Raw genomic sequence first — 7,728 nt, forward strand, 5'->3', positions numbered from 1 at the left:
CTACAACTTCCTACAGTCAAGCCCTTTTAGTTTTTCCTCCTACCTTGCCCATATTATGGTAATTATGGGAATCTAACTTCTAGTGACTAAGCACTGCTTTTTGTCTTCTATGACTTTTTCACAGCCCTGCATTTCCACAAATGTTCATAGGTTCAACTGTGTGACTGCCTCTCCTACTCTCATGCTTGTCCTGGAGATGGGCCACCACTGAACTTCTTAGCAATGCTGATGACCCTCTCAACCCCACGTATCTGCAGGGCACTCTAGTGGATCTTCTGGCTTCATCTGATACATCTGGCTAGACCTAATGTAGAAGCATTACCGCTTTCCCTTCCTTTATATTCCTTCCTTGATGCTCTGCTAGGGAAGAAATGTAGGCATTTCTGTTTCACCGAGAGTTCACCATTGTTTATTCCAGGTTTCTAAGAGCCATCCAGGAGTGAATTTAACCATCCCCTTAGGTACTTGCTAGAATGTTAAATCTCTTGTCAGAGAAAGTATTTCCAAGACAATGCATTCTTGCTTTCTAGACTAACATTTCAGTCCCTAATGATCAAGCACTCTCAACATCTAGTCTCAGAGTATTTCCCTGGCTCCTGCAGGACTTGCCAGCTCAAAATTATACTTCTTTAGATGTATAGTCTCTTTTCTTCTTTATCAATGTCAGTATGTCACCAGTTGGGTTATGCTGGGATTTAATTCTATTTATCAACATGAGAACTGGAAGAGGAGGTGGGAAGTTTTTGATGGGGGCACCTGTTTGTGGGGGAGAGGCTTCTCTAGTGCTATCCATCACAGTGGGTATGCTAGCTCTTATTAGGAAAAGGCAGGCCAACTCTGAGGTCTGGGAATCCAGAGGGACTACTATAGAGTCAACATCCTCAGGTGTGTTCTTCCAGATATCTTCATTCCTATTTTCAGAATTCCAGGTTTTCCCCAACAAGACCCTAACCTTGGCATAACAGACCTGCCTTGGTGATCAACTCTCTCAGAGCTGTGCGCCCCTCACTACTGGGTCTTCAGGCTTCCTGTCAGTCATGTCTGCCCTTCTTCTAGAGGTAAAAATTACCACTTAGACTTTCTCCTTTTAAAATGTAGCAGTCAACTGCTTGTTAACAATTCTCATTCTGTTATTGTCCTTATGAAGCATCAACACAATTTAGCAGTAACTGGGCCAATCCTACTGTCTTGGTGGGCATTGTTTTCTCCATATTTTCCCAAAGCCTACTTAGTTTCACCAAACACAGCATTCTCCTCCACCAGGACATTTTCAAAACATATTGTTTTAATGTGTTTTACTACAAATGTGCTAAATCCTTACATACTAGTATGTTGATTCATATAGAATAGATATAAAAAGTATTTTTAGTTTAAAAGGTATTTTGAATTATACAGACATTACTGGATCATATTCCTACTCTTATAACCATTCGTGTTTTCACCAGCAATATATGAGACCACGTATTACCCATCATATTCTCCAGTGTCAGATACCAACTTTTTTCATTCTAACCAATCTGGTACATGAAAAAAATGTTCTCATTGTAGTTATCATTTGCATTTTACTGACTGCCAGTCAAGAAATATTTTTATTGCTCATCTGGCTTTCTTTTTTCTGTTCATATCTTTTTCCTGCTCTTCTATTTTATTTGCCTTTTACTTATCAGTTTGTAGAATCTATTTGTAGATGCATGTTAGAAATAGTTTCTTTGCATTTTTTGACTACTATGTAATTTTCAATATGGAACATTATTTAATGTGTTTAAATATAATTTACTTTCAGTCTGTTTTTGATCTTGCAAAAGATAATACAAATATTCTCAAAATTTTTCTTCTAAATACTATTTTAAACTTTCTCATATATTTTAACCTAAATTATAAAACTCCAATGCATTCAAAACTTATGTTCATATATGGTAGAAATAAGGTGCTCATATTTGTTTTCTTTCTTCAAGCAAGCCACTTATGCCAGTGCATTTTTTTTTGTAATGATTTGCTTTATTTGAGAAAGGTGTTAAATATTGCCTTAAGCTTTGCAAATTTAATGACCATGAAAAGTGGACCATAACTTTTTTCAACATCTTCAAAGTTTACATGCCTGGCAGGTCAATTAACGGTAGGGCATAAGGGCATAGGAAGTTGAGCATGAGTTTAGTTCAGTGGTTTATGGGTAGATGTCACTTCATTCCTTTTCACCCCACTTGCAGGCATGGTAACTTGGAATGGTTCTTGAGAAGTTGTTCAATGGCAATGTGGCAGACGTGGAGCTCTGAGGTCAGAGAATCTTCAAAAACGTCCTGTATTTGCTGTTGGAGTTTTGCGTTCAGTTGCTTTATCTCACAAAGAGTCATCAAATTCAATGCCCCTCTGCTGTAATGTGGATACTGGTTCTTAGCATCAGCCTCTGGACTAGAGAGTGTCTCTTCTTTTTTCTGGGCCTGGTGTGACTATGAGGCCATAATACACTATTGTTTCATAAAAAGGCACTTGGGTCTTGTAACATAGCAAGCCCAAAGTCTGTATTTTCCTTCTGCTCCAATATTCTTTGTGTACAGTTTGAGAGGCCACCTGTACTTCCATTGTTCCACTTTGCACAATATTTTGGTACTTGGGAGTCAAACTGTGGGAGTAACTTTTATCTGGCTTATGCCTGAAATTTAACAGATGATGCTGGGGGTTTTTGGAACATTCAGAATCTGAATCCAGATCATTATTTTGTTCATACTGTACAATCCAGTCTATCTTCTTAATCAAAATGGTTTTAACTTCTTCATAAGTACTTTTTGAAAGCTTAGATCAAATACAATCCTGATTTGCAATCAAATGGTATTTTTCAAAGCAGTCTTTATGGCCCCTTAATGAACTGGTATACAAGATATTAGATTTTGGTACTCCCTCAATATTTAGCTCAAAACAAAAGTATGCCAGCGTATTTTTAAGTAATCTTCTTACCAAAGATTACCAAACATGAGCATACATTATCTACCAAGAATTTTTTTTCCCAAAATTATATTTTTAATTTTCAGAAATTCTAAACTACTCTCTTTTCATACTTAGCAACAGCTATTTGTTTTCTGGTTTTTTTTTTTTTTGGTTAGTTGTCCATTGCTTTCATAATTCTTACCATTCTCTATGCATGATCTTCCCTCTTTTAATACCTACACAGACATTTCAAAACAATTTTTATTTTATTTATGTATTTTGGAAGCTTGACAAAATTAGTTTAGCCATTTATTTTCATCCACTCTCCTGGAAACTCCAACCCATCAGTTCCCTCTGGTATTGATATTGCAGAGACCACAAATCTACTTACGTCCACTTGTGATGTCCTGCATCTTTGTGTCTTCTAGCACCTCTAGCATACAAGCTCATGTAAACCCTAGCTCAACCATTTTTGGTCTATGTTTCAGGTGCAAGTTTCAAGCAATGAGAATAAATGCAGTTCCCTTGCTCAGTGAGACACAGTGCAGTAGGACCCCATCTGCTTGCTTCTGACACAACCAAAGAGTCCTTAGTTTCATCCCTACTTCTACATAATCTCTACAATTTCAAACAGAGACATCATCAAGATTTGAGTGAAATCATGTGTCCTTAGTTTCCCTGTTTATATTTTGTGTATTTTTCCTTTGTCTTTTGTTCACACGAAGTCTGACACTGTTGTAACCAGAAATCATTCATTCCTACAAAATTAAAATGATTTCCTAAGTTCCCATGGAGTGTTGGATCTACTAATAGAAATTAGTTTGTTCTAATACACTGTTTGAAATAGAATGACTGTATACTAAGTTATAATACTTTGTAAATCACCTTCACTATACATTTTCAAATTATTCTTGGTAATTGCAGTAGCTAAAATGTTTAAATCTACAATATAACATCAGGGTACTGATTGGAATTGCAGTAGCCTATATACCAATTTATAAAGCTTTCATGACTTTAAGCCATTAACTTTCTAAAGATATATCACACTATTATGGGAAAACTATTTATTTTCTGCTATGAGAATTTATAACATCTGTGATGTTTTTAGTTAATATAATCCAACTACCTAAAAAACTACTCTGAATGGATGTCTTTTTTATTTCTAAGTGATTAACACTATATAGAAAATAGCTATTGATATTTATATATACATATTATTTGTAAAAGAAATGTTGCAGTTTTTCTAATATTAAAATATTTTAATAGAATCTTTTTTGATGGAATAAAATGATAATTATATAATTTGGAGCTAAAATAATATTGTCTATTTACCTAATTTTTATCCAATTTATTTATGCTTTATATTCTTTTATTAAATAGGACTTCCATTATAATTCTGAATAATATTAAACATAATGGTGTTACTGTCTTATTTCTAATTTTAATAGAGTTAGTTTTAACATTTCAAAATTTAATATATTTACACTTGATTTTTGCCAGAAAGTCTTTAGTATTTTAAGTAGCTTTCTACTTTATGTAGTGCTTCAGTTAGCAATGGTTGTTTAATTTCACCAATATCTTTTCAATCTCTAATGACAAAATTATATAGTTTTTCCTTCTTTGGCACATTGATGTCATGAGTTATTCTGATAGTCTATATAGTGGTGAACCATCTTAGCAGTTTCATACTTGGTCATTGTGTGTTAGTTTTCTTAATATACTTCTGGATTTGCTTTGCTCATATTTTATAAAGAGTATTTATCTCTATTAAGAATTTTAAACAGTATCTATCAGACTTTGTTATTAAGGTTAGCTAGGGATTCTGATATGAATTAAAGAGTTTTCCATATTTTTCTATGACCTGGACTAGATCAGTAACATGCAGAATGTTGTTTTTAAGTATAAATAGAATTTAGATTTAAAATTCTCCTTCTCTTATTTTTTTCAGTCCTTTTCATGGTTATAATTCTCTCATAGTTCTTCCTTTTCTTGTATCAGTTTCTATTTATTTTACCAAGAAGTATCCATTTTATTCCAAATGTACTCCACAGATTTTCACAAAATATCTCTTCTGATTTATAATATCTTTCTTCTGGCAAATATAATCAAATTTTGTTAGATGTTCCAAAATATAAGCAATATTTATATTTAATGGATATAAATATCTATTAAAACTAAATTATTATTTATATTATTCATCTAGCTCTTTTTGTCAACTTGATTTGTCAAAATTCTGAGAGATGCATTCTTATTCTATCACCTGCTATAAATTAAATTTTGTAAAGCAGTCTTCTCTGTTCTTCGGAGTTTATCGATTTGTCTGGTATGTTGACTGGTGCATAAAGTTTTATAACTGTAGATTAGTCTCAGCTCACACCTTTCAATGCTGTAATAAAGAGCTTTGTCCTGTTTAGTGATGCTGTCCTTGAATTCTGTTATGTCTTATATAAGTAGTGTCATTTTGCTTTTATTTTGTTTACATTTGCCTCAAATATCTTTTCCAGTCCCTTTGTATTCAAACTTTTTTCCTATCAGTTCTACTTCAGTGGAAGCCGCCAGTCTAAATGTTATGCCTAATTGTCCCTTCTCAGTTTATTGAGTCCTCTTGGGTGAGTCATTATTTTTATTTTCCTGTTCACACTGATTACAATTTAAAACCCCAACAAAATTCACATTCATATTGATGGCAAGAGGTAAATTCAAAGTGCTAACATGGACCACTCACCTTCCTAGCTCCTCAGCACCCACACAGGATGAGCAGTGGGGTCTTCCAAACACTGATGAATAAATGAGAAAGTGGAGGCAACTGAGCTAAAAAAAAAAAAAAATTACTCCTTCTCAAAGGCATGAAAATTAAACCCAAATATGGAAAAAAATTCTAGTTATCATATACTTAGAGAATTACATAAATTTTTCTAGAGATTATCTGTTGTTATTCTTCCACCTATAAAACCCTAGTCAGAACCGTAGTCTCTCTTATAAGGCCCACCTAGTTCTACTTTCAGATCTACACTGAGCTTTCTCATCCTGGAAGAAGCATCTCTCGGCATAGTACAAAAACTGGCCATGAATTTCAAAGATACGGTTTCTCCTAGATATGAGCTAATCTCAGATTTATTGATTGATTAATTGATTGATTTTTAATTTACTGTCATTTTGGTCCAAACCACTTAGAAGAAAACTGTTCAACCTGGCAATTAAATCAGTGAGCATGTGAAACAAAATTCCTAGGAAACTTCCAAGTGGTCCTTTAGCTCATTGCCATGTTCTTTTTTGCTTTTTTTTTTTTTTTTTGAGAGGGCATCTCTCATATTTATTGATCAAATGGTTGTTAACAACAATAAAATTCAGTATAGGGGGGTCAATGCTCAATGTACAATCATTAATCCATCTCAAGCCTAATTCTCGTCAGTCTCCAATCTTCTGAAGCATAACGAACAAGTTCTTACATGGTGAACGAATTCTTACAGAGTGAATAAATTCTTACATGGTGAACAGTACAAGGGCAGTCATCACAGAAACTTTCGGTTTTGATCATGCATTATGACCTATAAACAATCAGGTCAAATATGAATATTCGTTTGATTTTTGTACTTGATTTATATGTTGATCCCACATTTCTCCCTCTATTATTATTATTATTTTTATTTTTAATAAAATGTTGAAGTGGTAGGTAGATGCAAGATAAAGGTAGAAAACATAGTTTAGTGCTGTAAGAGGGCAAATGTAGATGATCAGATGATCAGGTGTGTGCCTAGGGACTAAGTATTAATCCAGGCTAGACAAGGGCAGCAAGACATCCACGGATGCAGAAGATTTCTCTCAAAGCAGGGGGGGTGAGGTTCTGAGCCTCACCTCTGTTGATCCCCAAATTCTCACCTGATGGCCCCCCGCGACTGTGCCTGTCTTAGGTTGTTCCTCCCTTGAGGAATCTTACCCGTCTCTGGCTAACCAGTCATCTTCCGGGGTTTTTTGCTTTTTGTGGAGAGCATAATGCAGAGAGCAAATTCTTCTTCCCTGGTCCTATGTGTCTTTGTGAAGGGAGCCCCATTGTTCTGGTAAAATGCCTAGTGAATTTTTCCCCTCTTACTTCCCCACCCTTGAGGAAGAAATGAGTTTGGAAGAGGACAAGACATGCCTAGCTCAGTTTCTTCTGCCTCTTCCTCTTAGAAACCAACAGAAATCAGCATGCAATCTGCTTTCTTCCTTTGTGCCCTATATTCTAGGAGGTCAGACCTATCCCTGCAGAAAGAAAGAGGAAAAAGATATAGAGGTAATTTCATACCACGAAAAGGAAAGGATCTGGTACATTGGGCTTAAAAGTAAGATTTGGTAAACAAATGGAATTTGGGAATCACAAAGATACTTATATTCTAGTTGAAACAGGGTTGTTTTCAGCAGTTTAAATTGTTGTTTGCAGATGGTTTTTGAAATTCACTACTAACTGCCATCTAAGAAGATTTTTAAGTGCTAAGTCACCTATGAACTTTTTAAGTGTAGTTTAGTACTGACTTCATGTCACAGAAATATCTCATAAGCCCTAGGTTTCTAAGATTTTGTTTTCTTTTTCATTGATAAAAGTTTAACTTGGTCTACTGGTTTATGGCTCATTTAAGGGAACTAGTTAGCCTCATTCAAGCATGCTGGGCCCTAGAAAATTCTGAGGGCCTCAGGGGCATCCATACAATAATTCCAACCACAGTCCTCATCCTCACTACTCTTACAAGGCCTGACAAGTCAGAATGAGCAAAAAATCAAGCTTTATATGATGCAGGCTCTAAAGAGAGGCTTTTGTACCTTTCTCTC

General features: G+C 34.9%; 1 pseudogene; it reads right to left on the reverse strand.

Moving 5' to 3' along the window:
- Positions 1–2,156: 2,156 nt before the first annotated feature.
- LOC108392511 (protein EURL homolog pseudogene) lies at positions 2,157–3,372 on the reverse strand (annotated as a pseudogene).
- Positions 3,373–7,728: the final 4,356 nt, after the last annotated feature.

Source organism: Manis javanica, chromosome 5 (genome assembly GCF_040802235.1).
Source record: "Manis javanica isolate MJ-LG chromosome 5, MJ_LKY, whole genome shotgun sequence".
Taxonomy (NCBI): Eukaryota; Metazoa; Chordata; class Mammalia; order Pholidota; family Manidae; genus Manis; species Manis javanica.